The sequence below is a fragment of the Podarcis vaucheri genome (genome assembly GCF_965113315.1).
Source record: "Podarcis vaucheri genome assembly, chromosome: 12".
Taxonomy (NCBI): domain Eukaryota; kingdom Metazoa; phylum Chordata; class Lepidosauria; order Squamata; family Lacertidae; genus Podarcis; species Podarcis vaucheri.
This window is the reverse complement of record NC_138750.1, coordinates 54,537,852-54,555,346: the sequence shown is the minus strand read 5'-3', so window position 1 is coordinate 54,555,346 and position 17,495 is coordinate 54,537,852. Positions and strand designations below refer to the sequence as shown.

The window sequence follows — 17,495 nt, the reverse complement described above, 5'->3', positions numbered from 1 at the left end:
TTACCACCATCACCCCATCCCAAACACACACCACCGGACCCTGATATGAAACTAGCCTTGGACGAAAAGAAAAACAGGAGGAGTGAGTAAAGGGGCCGTGGAGAGTCAGGAAGCGAGGCAAGGTCCAGCTTTTGTCAGGACACATTGGTGCCTCAAGGGGACCGAAAGGAAGCCAAGGCATTCCTGAAATTCTTCCAGGGGGCTAAGGAGGCAAACACACTAAAATAGAGACACTGGGGCCTTCCAGCTTTCGCATTCCAGTGGAAAAATTCTGCCATCCCCCAACCTACCCATCCCGCTGGCAGCAAAAGACTGAAGAATTAGCTTCTCCCCTAGTAAAAAGCCATTGTATTCGAATGACCCCACAAAGGAATGTTAGCCCCCTCCTGCCCCCCCAAAAAACAACAACCCACGCCAATAAAGAGCTTCCAGGAATTGTTCCTGTCACAATAGTATTGGTGTTGTCGAAAGCAGGGGGCGACTTGGACGGCTCCCTTTATTTCGCAAAAGTGCATCCGTTCCACCTTTATTTCACACCATACATTTAAAGCACATTGCTTCTCTCAAAGAATCCTGGGGGGCATAGTTTACCCCCCTGCAGAGCTATGGTTCCAAGCACCCTCAACAAACTACAGTTCCCAGCATCTTTCGGGCTCCGCTTTAAATACACGGTGTGTACATAACCCAGCTCTTCCATCACCTGCTGTCAGGAAGCCGCCTCCTCCTCTCTTAAACAACTTGGCCTCTGTCCTTATTCCTGGAACGTCTACCAGAACACATAGCGGTGCTGCCTTTCTAAATTCAAGTTTCTCCATGAATCTTGCCTTTTCCTGGAAGCTTTTAGCTTACAGCCTGTGCCCCCCCCCCTCAGGTATCCTTGGACTCCAACTCCCATCAGCCACCAGCCAGCATGGCCATGGGAATTGTAGTCCAACGTCTAGAGGACTATGGGGTTCCCACCACTGCCCTAAGCTATCTTTCGCCCTTTTGCTAATTCTCTGGTTTTTGCACCGTGGAAAGCTGTCGCTTCTGTGGAGCTGGCGTCCACATTCTAATACGCTGAATACATTCTTGGGCTTAATGGAAGAGGGTGGTTTTGATCTTTTAAAGCCCTGGACAGTTTGGGAAATGAAGAATCACTTTCTCCTATTCATGCCTCCTTAGGGCGGTCAACACGAGAACAGGGCCTTTCCTGCGGTGGCTCCCCGTATGTGGAATGCTACCCTCAGGGAGGCTCACCTGATTGGTGACTTTGTTATGTATCTTTAGGCTCCACATGAAAACCTTTTTCCATAATCAGGACTTCATCTGATTAAACAATCTAGTCCCAGTAGTGTTGTACGGAAGTGAAGAGCTGGACCATAAAGAAGGCTGATTGCCGAAGAATTGATGCTTTTGAATTATGGTGCTGGAGGAGACTCTTGAGAGTCCCATGGACTGCCAGAAGATCAAACCTCTCCATTCTTAAGGAAATCAGCCCTGAGTGCTCACTGGAAGGACAGATCCTGAAGCTGGGGCTCCAATACTTTGGCCATCTCATGAGAAGAGAAGACTCCCTGGAAAAGACCCTGATGTTGGGAAAGATGGAGGGCACAAGGAGAAGGGGACGACAGAGGACAAGATGGCTGGATAGTGTTCTCGAAGCTACCAGCATGAGTTTGAGCAAACTGCGGGAGGCAGTGGAAGACAGGAGTGCCTGGCGTGCTCTGGTCCATGGGGTCACGAAGAGTCGGACACGACTAAACAACTAAACAACAACAAGGACCTTTTAAATGTGATGGTGGGAGGTGGTGGTTATTGGTTTGTTTTTGCATTTCTGTTGTGTATTTTTGTGTTCTCATTTTGTATATTTATGTTTCATACAAATTTAATAAATAAAATAAAAGTATTCGGCAGCTGAGACCTTGCTCTTCGTGCCACTGGTCAACTGAGCCTGAGTGAGCACTCTCCTAAAACTTCCCAGAAAATTTCAGTATTATTTTTTTCTTAAGAGATATGAAATCCTTTATGATTGAGCGAGCCTTTTCCCTGTGGACGCAAATATTTTCAAACCTCTCTTTGGGAGAGCTGTGATTAAACGAGGAAGACTCCAATTAACCCAAACCATTCATTTTGTCCAAATGTGTGAAATTCGGAAGAGCCACTCAGTGCCTGCAGTACCAAAGTAGCTAGGCAGCATGGAAAAAAATAATACTGAAGGGCAGACCCATCCCTGTGCAATGTGAACTCAGCTGGACAGCGTCTGTCCCGTCCCCCGCCCCCCAATTATACACTGACCAGATATCTCTCTCAGTAGCGACATGCTTCAAAAGCAAACACCACTCTCATTCCAATGCAACTTCTGACTCCACGCGGCAACTTATTGGACCAATATATTTCTCACACATACTCTCTGCATCGACAGCGAGGGCTGTGTGCTTTCCAGCTGGCTTTTGTGAACTTTGATAATGCACTGCAGTTAAGCAAGGACAAAAGGCAGCAAATCTGTGATAAGATGTCACACACAAACACGCACTCACTCACGCACATGCAGACAAAAAGCTGAATTGGCCATCTGCTGCCCGTGTTCTGGGCATGCATGAACAGGCTAATCCTCTGAGCCATATGCATGGCGGGCCTTCTCCAAATTCCACACACTGAGCACCGTCCCTGGAAGAAGAGGAAGAAAAGGGGCCACAGAACTGGCTTCACAATAGGTCGGTCACCCATCATTAACTTGCCTTTTTGAAACGGGAACACACTAATGGAGATGGATCTCTTATTCAAGCCCCTGTCCAAACTATCTAATGCAGCAGAGGACTGTAAGCATCAAGACATCCCTTTATTCGTTTAAATTTATGCACTGCCCTATGCCAAGGGAACAGGCCAGATTACGCATTTTTTACATTTAAAAAAATACTGTGTGTGTGTGAGAGAGAGAGAGTGAGAGTGAGAGAGAGAGAGAGAGAGAGAGAGAGAGAATAAGCCCATCTATATTATAATGAGAGACTCGCCCTTTCTGTCCTGAAGTGATGTTAATAGATTTGCAGTTCGTTAATGCCTTCAAATAAAGCTTTGACAATGCAGTTTTGCACAAAAGGCAAAACCTAATAAATAACACCTAATAAAAACCCAATAAACATCTGCACCGTGTTCTTCAGCTGTGTAAAGCACTTCACTACGTTGGTATTTCTTGCATCAATATTATCTCCGTGTCGGAGGTGAAGGCAGCTGGGTTGAAGTTGAGAAATTCATGTCCCTAACCTCAGGCCATCTACTGAGTTCATGGCTGAAGCAAACTTTCAGCCAAGGACTTCCAGGCTTGTTCCGCCCCCTGCCCCCCTGCAGAGTCCGTACACTAAACCCTCCCTCTGGATTCCAGAAACAGAATCCATTTGCCTCCCCAAGCTTCCAGTAGCTGTATTTCTAGCTTCAGGTGACATATAAAGAAGCACATGTGCACATTTCATGCACGCTATTTGCCAAAAGTTTCAAACTGTTGCTTAACAGCATTTGCAAAACAGTCACTTGTCTCTTAGCCAAAGTGGTAGGGAAGACCCTGGTGGCAAAAAAACAACAACCCCACAAGCACACCCACCACCATCACCCTGAAAATCTGTGATGCTGGAGGACAACTTCCATCAACCTTGACCACAGACCATGGGTTGGTTGTGGCTGATGGTCTGTAAGGTAAAGGGGACCCCTGACCATAGGTCCGGTCATGGCCGACTCTGGGGTTGTGGCGCTCATCTCACTTTATTGGCCGAGGGAGCCGGCGTACAGCTTCCGGATCATGTGGCCAGCATGACTAAGCAGCTTCTGGCGAACCAGAGCAGCACACGGAAACACTGTTTACCTTCCCACCAGAGTGGTACCTATTTATCTACTTGCACTTGACGTGCTTTCGAACTGCTAGGTTGGCAGGAGCAGGGACCGAGCAACGGGAGCTCACCCTGTCGCAGGGATTAGAACCGCCGACCTTCTGATTGGCAAGCCGTAGGCTCTGTGATTTAACCCACAGTGCTAAAGAAATCTGCTCTGTTAGCAAAAGGGGTCCCAGGTAGGGCTGGAAGTCTGAAACCCTGGGGAGCCACTGCTATTACTGATCTAGATGGACCAGTGCTCTAACTTAGTATAAGGCATCTCCCTATGGGAACTGGAGTTCAAAACATCTAGAGGGCATTATGTTGGAATTCTGCCTGGGTCAGAGGAATGTGCCACAGCGTAGGCACCGGCAGATATTCCTGTCGACCTCCCCGCGTCTCCACTCTGCTGATAAGCAGGCGAGGTCTCGGCGATTCATCTCAGATGTGTGAGAGGAACACACCGTTTTTTGTCTCTCCCCTTTGGTGTCCCCCAGGAGGGGAAAGAAGCAGACAGAAAACTATTTACATCCTTTATTTCTGCCTCTCATATCAGTACAGAGAAACATGTCTGCACTCGACAACAGCAAGAAGAAACTCCACACATGTACTTCCAGTACAGGTCATATGACACACACACTGAGCTAACATCCGGTGCTCAGTACAGAATGGACTGCCCCTTTGTTTCCATGGCAACAGTCACAAACATCCTGTTTGGCTTTCCAGCCACAAGCAGCTGACTGAGCTGCTGGAGCCTTTGCTTGCTGCAGCATTGGTGCTTTATGGTAACATACTCCCCCTAAAGTATCAATGCGTGCTGCGAGCAAAGCGTCATCCAGAGAAGAAAACAAACAGTTGTTATACTTATAACATTCCCCTGTTGTTTCAGTTCCACCCTTGGAACTACCTGCCACTGGTTTTACCAATGTACCTCTCTGGTTGTGTGACTTCGCATTTCCTTGGTTAACAACTCTCTGTTGTGCCTTTGTCTCTGACTCAGACACAGCTTCAATCTGTCCTTGATCGTTTACAACAGCAACATATGCAAGGTTAGCAAACTCCTCTGAATACCTCTTGGGTGGTACACCCTTCGTTGCTCTCTCAGACCTACGTAAGAGCTGCTGCTCTTCTCTGCTTTCTGGTTCAGCCTCTGAACACTCTGGAGAACCAGTATTAAGCTTTATCAGTGGTTTATCCTCCTTTTCTGAGGGTCTAGTCATTATTTGAGATTTCCTCTCAATGACTGTGACAACTGAGCTGTCTGAGCTATCAGTGTCTTCATCATAAGTACCACTGAACTCAATAAGATCAAACTCATCATCATCATCATCAGAATCATCTGTGGAAAAAGTTTGAACTATCACTCTTTCCTTTTCAGGAACACTCTCTAGAAACTTTGTGAGAATCACCTGACCAGATTCAGACAAAATTACTCTGTAGAGACCTTTTTCATAACCCACAAAGATGCCTCTGGCATTCTTTACCCCACTTGGAGCTTCTGTTCTCACATGAGACCCGAAAACCTTAAAATAGGCAACAGAAGGTTTTCTATTAAACAGCTTCTCAAAAGGAGAACATCCCAACTCTGTTGAGACTTTTCTCAACCACACATGAAGATAGGACGCTAGAGATTCGGCCCAATAATCATGTGGCAAATGTGAACTCAGCAATTGCGCATTCATCCCCTTTTGCAATTCTTTGTTCACCCTAACACAGACACATTTCTTCCATGCTTCTTCGGAAGTAGCAAGTTTGTGTCTTATCCCTTTCTCATCCAGGAACCTCTGGAAATCCTTTAAAAGAAAAACTGGCTTGTCATCTGTGAAAAGACAATCAATGTTAGCATCATGCATACTTTTAACCTTCTCACAAAACTCCTGAAACTTTTCTAAAGTTTCCTGCGGTTTCTTCATCATATAAACCCAAGAATAATTTGTGTAACAATCAACACACACAAGGTAATATTTTACACCGCCTCTAGATGGTTCTAGGGGACCAATCACATCAGCATACACCCGCTGAAAAGCTCTGTGGACCTTCTTAGTCACCTTCTTGGTGTTCACACTGGTCACACCTGCAAGAGAAATTTCGTTAGAATCAGAAGTATTACATTTTATGTAATCACTTTGATCAAAAGTCAACAAATACAGTCCATCTTTCTCTTTGGCAGTAAGAAACAGTTCTCCATCTTTGTAGATCTTGCATCTTTTAGCATCATAGTACAGTTTTAGTCCCTTCTTTGCAATCTGCGAAGCACTCAGCAGACTAAATTTCAGTTCTGGAACCAGGTAAACATCATTTATAGTCAAGTTCAGACTCTCAAGATACACAGTTCCAATTCCGGTCGCTTCCAGTTCTTGACCGTTGGCTTGTTTCACAGTGAAGCTTTGCTTCTTCAACGTCGAAAACAGTTCTCTGTGTGGGCAGAGATGCTTCGTGGCGCCGGTATCGATTATGAATGCATTCCCAACATCTGGCGTGGTTCCTTTCGCCATCATAGCCTTTGCAGGTTTCACCTGGCACTTGGTACGGCTTTTGCTTGACGCCTCAGGCTTCGTAGAGCTGTTCTTGGCTCCTTTTGACTGTCGCGGCTTCTTACAGTTCCGCTGTAGATGCCCAGTCTGTCCACAATTATAGCATCGGACGGCACTCAATGCTACGGCATGCTCTCCAGTAGATTCAGCAGTGGGAAGATGTGAACTCTGTTCTTGCCTCCCTCTGTCTTTCACTTCCAGTGCAGCAAGTCTGTCGTGTTCGTTCAGGACGACGGCAGACACTCTTTCCGCGGTTAGATCCTGAGCAGGTAGCGAACCAAGCTGACTGGCAACAACCTTGTAGGTGCGGTTCAGGCTGTTTATCATCATGAAGCAAAACACTTCCTCCTGTAGACGGAAATTGCGTTCCACCATCTGTTGACGCAGAAATTTCATCTCTGTCAGGTGCGCTTGAACATCTCCATCAGGCGCTAATCTCAGATTGGTCAACTTCTCAAAATACAGCAACGCTGAAGAACCAGCATCTCTCTGATGCGTTGTACGCAGCGCGTTCCAAACCTCTTGCGCAAATTCCAAATGCTGTATATGCACAAGCTGCTCATCTGAGACACACAGAATTATAGCAGTCCTAGCCTTCACATTCTGTGACACCCAAGCACGCGTTGGTGCTGCAGGGATGGGATTCTCAATCACCCCAAACAGTCTCTGATTCTGCAGCAGGGCCTTCATCTTTACAGACCAAGATGAATAATTGTCATTGGTCAGGAGGGGTGGAGAAGGCAAACCTCCCCCCTTCTTGGCATCCATTTTGAGTCCTTGCATTGACTCTAAAAACACAAGCCTCTAAAAACCAATAGCTGGCTTGTTTACACTCTTGACACCTGGCAACTCTGACACTGGCTGCGTTGGAAAGTCCCTTCCACCAGTTTGTGAGGACCTAGTCATAACAAAACTTTGCTTTCGCTTCTCTGAAGCATAGTCTGACTTTCCAGCCCTCTCGAGTAACTTTCCATTTCTCCTCTCTGAGGCACAGCCTTCTGAAGGACGTTGCCTAGCAACAGCGCATTCCTTTCCTTGGACAGGAAACCACAAGAATGCCTGGTATGCAGGCCTCTTTTAGTTGGAGCTGCTTTTCCCACACTCGCTCTCCGTGAAGCAGAGAATGAATCATTCTGCATTCACACTTTTAAGCCCTTAAAAGTCTCATACCTTGAGTATCGGCTTTGCTGTCAGCTTCTTCTGGTCAGCTTCTGGCTGCAGAGAATCAGCCTCTCACTTCAGGCTTCCATGGAGCAGAGGAGGACAATTCACCAACCTCTCATCCAGATGTCCGATGGATAGCAACCATCCGAAGGCTGCCACTGTTGGAATTCTGCCTGGGTCAGAGGAATGTGCCACAGCGTAGGCACCGGCAGATATTCCTGTCGACCTCCCCGCGTCTCCACTCTGCTGATAAGCAGGCGAGGTCTCGGCGATTCATCTCAGATGTGTGAGAGGAACACACCGTTTTTTGTCTCTCCCCTTTGGTGTCCCCCAGGAGGGGAAAGAAGCAGACAGAAAACTATTTACATCCTTTATTTCTGCCTCTCATATCAGTACAGAGAAACATGTCTGCACTCGACAACAGCAAGAAGAAACTCCACACATGTACTTCCAGTACAGGTCATATGACACACACACTGAGCTAACATCCGGTGCTCAGTACAGAATGGACTGCCCCTTTGTTTCCATGGCAACAGTCACAAACATCCTGTTTGGCTTTCCAGCCACAAGCAGCTGACTGAGCTGCTGGAGCCTTTGCTTGCTGCAGCATTGGTGATTTATGGCCCCTGCTTTAAATCAACTCTTCCCATCCAGGGACACCTGAGAGTTATGACTGAGCCCACAGTTACCTGGCAGGCCCAGGTAAACAGAAGCTCCTGTCAGAGTGAAAGTGGGCAGAACCACCCCATTCGCAGGAGCTGCTCCTTTCTAAGCCAACAAGGGTGCTCTCCAAAGCACGAACAGAAGTACAGTGTCTAGGTCAAGGGAAGTAATAGGACCACTCTACTCTGCTTTGGTCAGGCCACACCTGGAATACTGTGTCCATTTCTGGGCACTACAATTTAAGAAGGTTGCCGTCAAGCTGGAACGGGCGTCGGGGAGGACAACCAAGATGGTTAAGGGACTGGAAACCAAGCCTTATGCGGAATGGTTGAGGGAGCTAGGGGTGTTTAGCCTGGAAAAGAGGAGGCTGAGAGAAGGTATGAAAGCCATCTTCAAATATCTTACGGGCTGTCACATGGAGGAGGGAGAATATTTGTTATCTCCTGGCCTGGAGGGTAGGACCCAAACAAATGGCTTCAAGTTACAAGAAATGAGATTTTGACTAAACATCGGAAAAACTTTCTTTCTAACGGTAATATATGTTTGCTAGTAGAACAGACTCCCTTAGAAGAAGGGTTTGACAGTGGAACAAGCTCTCATTCCTTGTAGGAATGTCCATCTGTCAGGGATGCTTGAGTTGAGATTCCTGCATTTCAGTGGGTTGGACTAAATGACCCTCAGGGTCCCTTCCAACTCTACAATTCTATGATTTAAAGTGAGTGAGAGGAAAGCACTTGACTCAAGCAACCAAGGCATATCTGGTCTCCTGCTTTCCGCTTCCTCCTAAAGAACACAATTGTGAGCGTTGATGGGCTTCCTCCTTTGCCTAGGCAAAATGCCACGTAGAGAAGGATCTGAAATATTTCCCTTGACGTTCGGATTTGTTTTGCTCTGGATTGTCTTACTTGGTGCTTTATGTAAGCCACTTTGAGATTTGTTCTTTAAAATATAAAGCGGCATAAAAATAAAATGAACAACAACAGGCCCAAACTGTTTTTTCGGAGAAATGCGTGTCCGTTCCTTTTCTTCTAAACACCAGGCTTCCTGCAGCTACGAAATGCAGCGTTGCTTTTATGGCAAAAGGCACCCGGGTTTAGAGCAGGGCCCTGGTACCAGATACGGCATTTAACCTTGCTAGTTTAGCCGTGTCATTAACTGGAGACTCTCTCCCCTCGTGCGCTTGGTGTCCCCAGCCAAGACACTGCCAATTAATCCCCTCCACGGCTTCAACCCTGTCCATGCTAGACAGTTGCTGGGGCTACGCAGATGCTATGAGCAGGCAGAAGGCCCTGTGCTCTTTCCACAGTTACGTCACGGTTTTCTTTCCTACGAGAAACTCAGGCCTTTTCAAATTCTGAGGGGCTGGTTCAGGGGTGGCAACCTAAGGCCCGGGGACCGGATCCGGCCCAATCGCTTTCTCAATCTGGCTCATGGACGGTTCAGGAATCAGCGTGTTTTTACATGAGTAGAATGCGTCCTTTTATTTAAAATGCACCTCTGGGTTATTTGTGGGGTTCATTTTTTAATTTCAAAATATAGTCCGGTCCACCACATGGTCTGAGGGATGATGGACCGGCCCACAGCTGAAAAAAGGTTGCTGTCCCCTGGGCTGGTTCAATTATCCTGGGGAATTCATTTCAACCTCTGATTTGTTTAAGGGATCCACGATTAAAATGAACTGGACGGCTCATGCCCCGTCGGCAGTATGCATTCAAAGCACTATAATACCCAAGAGAATCCTGGGAACTGTGGTTTGCTAAGGGTGCTAGGAGCTGTCGGGAGACCCTCATTCCCCTCACAGAGCTGCAATTCCCGGAGTTCTCAGAAGAAAAGTACCTGAGGATCGTTAAACCGCTCTAGGAATCTTGGTCTCTGGGACCTGAGTTGTTAACGGCCTCGTCAACTTAATACAAGGACCGTGAACCTGAAATTAATACAAGAACCCTGAACCTGACCCTTGTCCGCATTCACACAGGGGCTGTCGTCCACAGCTGCGAAATTAAGCCCTTGCCCAAGTCATCAGCCACTTGTTGCTTCCTGAAAAGTGGTTAGTCTCCAACCTGCCCAGTGCTAGGAAAACCCAATGCTAGGAAAACACCTTACACCCCCAAACTCACCCTTAAAGAAGGTAGGCCCTCATCCCCACAGTGCCCCAGAAATGCAGCAACTCTCTGCAGTTTTATAATTTGAAAGGGAAAAGCCCAGCCCCTATAAATATTTATTTAGATGGGTGGGATATAAATTTAAAAATATATATATTATATATTATTACAGACCCCAGACCTATATTTCAACATTCTTGGTTCCAGCATCAAACCCAATAAAATCCTCAAATTCCATGTACAGCAGAGCTTTCCGCAAACCATCTACTAAAATATATTATAAGCCTTCAAAAAGGACACTTGTCTTTTAAATACTTACATAGTGTATGGCGGTTTAATCATTAATAGTGGTTTAGCATCATCTGGAGTGGGAAAGTTCAAAGAGATCCCACTTGGTAGTTATTCACACATTTCCAAGCTGAAGCTGATAAAAAAAAAATGGTTTTGTTTTGTGTTTTTTTTAAAAAAACAACCACACCATTGCATGATCCCTGCAGATATCAGATTGGGGGCGGGGGAAGTCCTGTTTGGGAGCTGAGTTGCTTTCACTCTGCATTTATATCACCTTCAAAGTCTTCTTTAAAAAAGATGTCTTATGCCTTCCTTCGCCCGGGCTGAGAGATCCCACTTGCGCAACTTTCAAAAGATATTAACTTAGTGCAACGGCATGCATCGCCCACCTCCTCAAGAACAGTCCTTGGCCCCTTGAGCAAGGGCTGAACTACATGTTACCAACAGCTGTGCGAATCTTTTCTCAGGTTTGGGGAAAAACCCGCAAGAAAAGAAAGCTGCCTCCAGGACCCTGAGTGCCTCTGTGGAGCAGCAGCAGTGATGATGATGATGGGGACGGAAAGGCGCGATTTCCCACCTTGCATAGAAACAAAGCAAGTTGCCTTAATACAGGGTGAGACCCCTGTATTGCAGATACTGAATGGCAAGGCAGCTCTGTGTAGGGGTGCCTGGGATTGAATCCAGGAGCTTTTGCATGCAAACCAGATGATCTGCCGCTGAGCTATGGTGGCCTATCCTCCAACTAGCCATTTCTGTGCTCAAAATGACCCCTTCCTCGAAACTATTTTGCTCCTTGTGCCAGGAGAGATTTGAGATTCAAATGATCACATTTTGTTGGGGGGGGGGCGGTATATCAACGCAGGTATGGACTCAGGCTGCAATATTAAAATCAACACATCGGTCAACTAAACCTTTAGCTGGTTAACCAGCAGGTGCCAATATTAATTAGTGTTGGCAGATTTTAATTAGTAAGGGTTAACAATTTAGGGCATCCCATCTTTTATTTATCTGCAGCTACCTTGGATTCTTGCTTGTTGCTGAAACGGGAAATGGAGGTGAAAACAATATGCCAATAGTATATGTATTAGAAATGTGACATTCTTTCAAAAACAGTGACTGGTTTTGTTTGTTGTACCATACATCATCTATAATAATAATCATAGTAATAATTTATTTATAACCCCCCCCCCCACTCTGGGCGGCTTCCAGCAGAATATTAAAATACAATGATTCATCCAGTATTAAAAGCTTCCCTAAAAGGGCTGTTGTTAGATGTCTTCTAAAAGTCTGATGGTTGTTTATTCCTTTGGCATCTGACGGGAGGGCATTCCACAGGGCGGGGGCCACTGCTGAGAAGGCCCTCTGCCTGGTTCCCTGTAACTTCACTTCTTGCAGTGAAGAACCGCCAGAAGGCTCTGGGAGCTGGCTGATCGACACACAGAAGGTGCCCCCAGTTCAGAACTTTGTGTGAGCTCCAGCTACAAACATATATCTGGAGAAAACCTGGTGCGCCATCTCCATCTTAGCCTGTTGTGTCACTTCCAAGATGGGTCTTCAGCTCTTGCTCAAGAGCTCAGAAGTGCAAAATTGTGAGGAGAGGGGGGAATTCTCTGCCTCTGTCACAACAGGGAGAACACAAGCTTGACTAGGAAGAGAGAGGCAACTAAGCACGCACTTTCAGAGAGGAGAGCTCTCTCGCTCTGCGTAGCACACGATTCAGGTAGGGGACGTGGTTCACTTAATCATTAAGTGTTGCTCCAGATTCTGGCCTTGTAAAATGTCACAGTAAATCCAAGCTCTTCACTTCTCTCTGGCTGTGGATAATTTTCTGATAATGAATCAGGTGCAAACTAGAAATTTCATCCGGGCAAGGCTGAATTATGTCAACAGCAGCTTCAAAGTACACTAAACTGCAGTTAGAAACAGACGAAGGGAGGACTTCCGGGTTAGCGCGATCGACTAATGGCGGATTCCCTCTGAGCTCCGGAGGGAATTGGCTCCGCAGGATCGGGTCTTGCCGCTGCGGCGACACGGGGACCCTCAAAAATCACAGGCGGTGAAGCCTGTGAGCGTGGTGACTCGGCGGGCACCATTTGCGGCCCCCCCGAGCTGCGAAGGAGCCTTTTTAAAGGCTTTGGAACGGGGGCGGGGTGAGTGGCACGGTGCTGAGAGTCGACTGCTTCTCCTGCAGAGTGAAACAGACGAAGGGAAACGCTTCCCACATCCGTGGGTTTGAGCCCCACGTTGGACAAAAGGTTCCTGCACTGCGGGGGGAGAGGGGCGTTGGACCAGGTGAGCTTTGTGGTCCCTCTTCCAATTCAGGGATTCTATGATCTGCAAAGATTTTTGAAAGCTGATGTCCAAAATACCCAGAAGGCACCAGATTGGGGGAGACTGCTCTAGGAATATAGGCAGAACAGAACAAATCTCCTCCCACTCCAAAAAATATTGCCCACTATCTACCACAGTGTTTCCCAATCTTGATTCTCTAGCTGTTTTTGGACTACAATTCCCATCATCCCTGGCTACTGGTCTTGCTAGGTACGGATGATGGGAGTTGTAGTTCAAAAACAGCTGGAGGTTGAGAAACAGTGATCTAGCAGACATCTGGAGGACTGGGTACTTATCTCCATTACAGCCATGATAAACCTATTCTACACATCTGGTACCCTCCAGATGTTGCTGAACTACAACTCTCATCAGCCCCAGCAAGCGCAAAGTTTGAAATGGCTGCTGTAGCCAGCAATAGCCTTCCAATTTCCCCATATGACTTCATTCAAGGAAAGGAGCTGACCCGGAATGTCACAAAATGGAGAGGTCGCCATGAGTAGTTTAGTTGGCCCAGACTTCTCTTCCATTAACTTGTCCATCAATGGCTACTAACCATGCCGCCCAATACTGGTTGCAAGGCAGCAATGGCATCTGCATGACCACTGTGGGAAACTGGATGTTTGGATTGATGGACCTTTGATCTTAACTAGCAAGGGCTCTTTAAAAATGCTCATTTTGATTCTGGGTTGTTGTTAAGATGTGCCCGTAGAAAGCACATGGTGTCAATGCTCAAAAAGCTGCGTTGACTTCTGGTTATTTTCCACACCCAATCTAAAGCACGATTTTTGAGCTTTAAATCTCAAAACTTGACCCCTCCACCCAAAAAACCATGGCTTTGTCACCTGAAGCCTGAAATGTTGCAACGCAAATAGCTCCCACCTTGCAGAACTTCTTGCCCAGGGAAATTCTGCTTGGCCACTTCACTGGGGGCAATTAAGTAAGTACAGCAGAAGCTCCTGTGTGAGGGAAAAGTCTTGTTGCCAGTTCAGGAGAACTCTTTCATCAGCAACGTTTTCCCAACAATTCAGGCATTCTTTAAAAAGCGGATCAGCCAACCAACTGAGCTCATGAGCCTGAATAAACGTTGTGGCACCTTAAAGACTTGAATGTATCATGGGCCACAGCTGATGAAGTGGACTGTGGGCCACAAAACCTGATGCCATAATATATATTTGCTAGTCTTCAAGGTGCCACAAACTGACCAAACTGCGGGAGGCAGTGGAAGACAGGAGTGCCTGGCGTGCTCTGGTCCATGGGGTCACAAAGAGTCGGACACGACTAAACGACTAAACAACAAGGGCCTTTTAAATGTGATGGTGGGAGGTGGTGGTTATTGGTTTGTTTTTGCATTTATTGGTTTGCATTTTTGCATAAGGAAGTGTATGAAGACTTCTGAGACGCGGGTGGCGCTGTGGTTTAAACCACTGTGCTGCTTGGGCTTGCGAATCAGGTCGGAGGTTCGAGTCCCCGCAACAGGGTGAGCTCCCGTTGTTCAGTCCCAGCTCCTGCCCACCTAGCAGTTCGAAAGCACGTCAAAGTGCAAGTAGATAAATAGGTACCACTCTGGTGGGAAGGTAAACGCCATTTCCGTGCCCTGCTCTGCTTTGCCAGAAGTGGCTTAGTCATGCTGGCCACATGACCCGGAAGCTGTCTGCGGACAAATGCCGGCTCCTTCGGCCTATAGAGCGAGATGAGCGCGCAGCCCCAGAGTCGTTCGCGACTGGACCTAACGGCTAGGGGTACCTTTACCTTTTATGAAGACTTTTATTTTTCCAGGTCTGTGGGGTGTTTAGATGAGGATTTGCTGCTGAAAAGAATTTACCAGTGTTTAGTGTTGCTGGAGTGGTTTGGTGGTTGTTTTAAGCTTTGTGGGTGGGGGGTTGTTGTTTTTAACCTAAGGTAAGAGCATTTTGGCACTAAATAAATAAATAAGCAAGCAAGAAAGAAAGCAACGTATGAATTAGGATGTAAATTAGGGTACAAATTACATCACGAGCTAAATGGGAAATGCAAATATGCCCCGCGTGTGCGATTTGTTTTTAGAATATAAATATACAGAATATGGCTCGATTGTGCAAATCAATGTTTTAAGTGACACCCCCCCCCCAATGTTGCAGAATAAACCACACTACACTGAGATTGCATTGAAAGATTGTAAACCTTAGCGGAAGGGTCTTTTTGTGAGCTATGCCCATCTTTTCTTGTCAATTTTCCACTGAATTGTCTCTGCACATCTGGGAGATATTAGTGGAAAAGACAGCTCAGATCCATGAGGAGAAGGGAATAAGCCAGGAAGGAAAGTAACAACCATCTGCTCAGACATACTCCACATATTCTTCCCCCCCAAAAGTTAAGAAAATCAGTGACCCTTACTCAATCCAAGCAATGGCATTTCTCGGTTCATCAAAGTTTGCGCTTTTCTCCTCTCCCCCCCCCCCACTCGCACCCCTATGGAAAGACTCCCAAGAATCCCTGGAAGAAGAAGAAATTGTGAAATTGCGCTCAAGGTAAAACAAAGGAATGGCATTAGTTTCAAAAAATAACATTTGACAAGAATGCCAAACTCAAACCCTTGCCCTGATGTTTTGCTCTAAACAACAACTTTGATTCCAGCTTTAAGGGGAAAATAATTATTTGAAAAGTTACCCCCCCCCCCAATTTTCAACCTTGCAGAAAATGGGTTTTGCAATGATGATGTGCTGGAGCATGAACTGATACACTGACAAATCCTTCTCTTCTACATGCTGTTTTCTCCCTCAGCCAATGGACTGATCTAAGGAGGTTTCAGCAGTGAATTCATACAAAGAACCTTTCCTTTGAGGAAAGAAAACTCTGTGAATACGTTCAGAGCTTCTCCTGACTCTTGGGTGACCCAAGAATTGAGGGTGAATAGAAATGAGAGAGAACAGAGGACTTGAAAAGGAACTACAAGAGGGGGAAAAGCACCCGGAAATTCTCCTGCACCTGAGCTATCATGATTAAAAAGATGGTGCCATTCCAATGCTTCATTTCTGCATTCTTAGGAAAATAGAAACCTGCTCTACGCCTTCTAACATTTGTGTACCTCATTTTCTCCATCATGGAACCAGAGGAAGGGTAGTTCCCACACAGTCTACCCCATCTGGGCATTGACCAGAACCAAACCTGCTTAGCTTCAGCCAAATGGTTGTCTGATGTGCCTTTAGACCATTACCCTAAGGCAGGGTTTCCCAAACTTGAGGCTCCAGCTGCCAAAACAATCCGCCACCAATTAGCTCTACTGGTTCGCCAGATCACCTGCAGTCTTCTTCCCTGCCACTATCGCTTTGTGGCGCTGTGGAGAGCAAGACCGGCCATTTCCTCTTCCTGTCAGCTGCCCCAAGTGGCACGGAAGAGTAAGGCGCCTCGGCCATTCTGTCACGATTCCCCGGTTTAACCTTGCTGGCACCTTATGGCCATTTAGAAAAACCACTAAATATCCTTTCTCTTGTTTCTAGCACGCTGTAATGTAATAATTGCAGTTACTTTACCATTCCCTTCCTTTTCCATGCCTGCAACGAAGGACATTGTTTTAAAGGTCTCTGTTGTCACAGCCTCCGATCTGAAGTCTACATCACCCTTTAAACAGATGCATCTTTTAAAGGGTCTGCTGCTTCTGTTGAAAATTCATAGCTGCTGCCTCTGACAAGAAACGGCAGCAGCTTATCAAATCACACAGTGTGTCTTTGGCTCTTCTGCAGGGAGCGTGTCCAGACGCAGGACGCTTTTCCCTGCATGCCGCCCTGGCTGCAAAGTCCCCGCTGAAGTGAGTCGCGGCCAATTGACTCAAAAACCCCAAGCGAGCTGGCGCCCTACATTACGCGCACTCCGTTCCCTGTCAAAGCGCCTGCAAACTCGAGTGTTTTCCTTGGCCGATCGAGCAGCCGAGCTGAACTGCTTTTGCCTGCTTTCCAAACACAACAGGAAGAAAGTGATGACAAGCTGAAAGAGGAGCATGATTAAAACGTACGAGCTCCAGGCAAAGGAATCAGCAGAAACTTTTAAAACACACACACACACACACACATTTTAACTTACTGGAAGCAGGAAAGGTGTATTAGTCAAGACGTCCAATGCGTGAAATATATGACAGGCTGCAACTCAGAGCGGCTTTCCTGTACAATTTGTTCGTCTTGATGGAAAACAAGGAACTCCGTGACAAGTTGTTGAATGTATGTTAAGTATTGCTAATGAGTTTGTGTGTGTATAAGGCACACTTGGTTCACAGAGCCTACTAGCAGTGTTAGAAACTGAGATGTGAAAGCTAGGAGCTAAGTGGTACCTTACTTCTAGTTTTATGGGCGAACAACGGAATGTCTAGGCGCACTTTTTTCATAACAATACTACAAAGCTGAAAATGAATGAACTGCAGCTAAAATATTATGTTCATTTTTCACATGGTCTAGTCTTTCCCCTGCCCACCCTCCTAATATTCTTCAGAGGGTCTTCAGAGAGTAGCTGGAAGTGGGGAGGCAGAAAAAGGTCCCCCTTTCCTTCCATTTTGCAGTTTTCATCTGAAATCTTAGGCACACTACTGCGCCCAGAGCTCA

The 17,495-nt window shown here is 46.5% G+C and overlaps 1 protein-coding gene across 2 annotated transcripts in view; it reads right to left on the bottom strand.

Moving 5' to 3' along the window:
* The window catches only part of ACVR2B (activin A receptor type 2B), a 137,637-nt gene that overhangs the window by 53,869 nt on the left and 66,273 nt on the right, over positions 1-17,495 (bottom strand). The window lies entirely within an intron of this gene.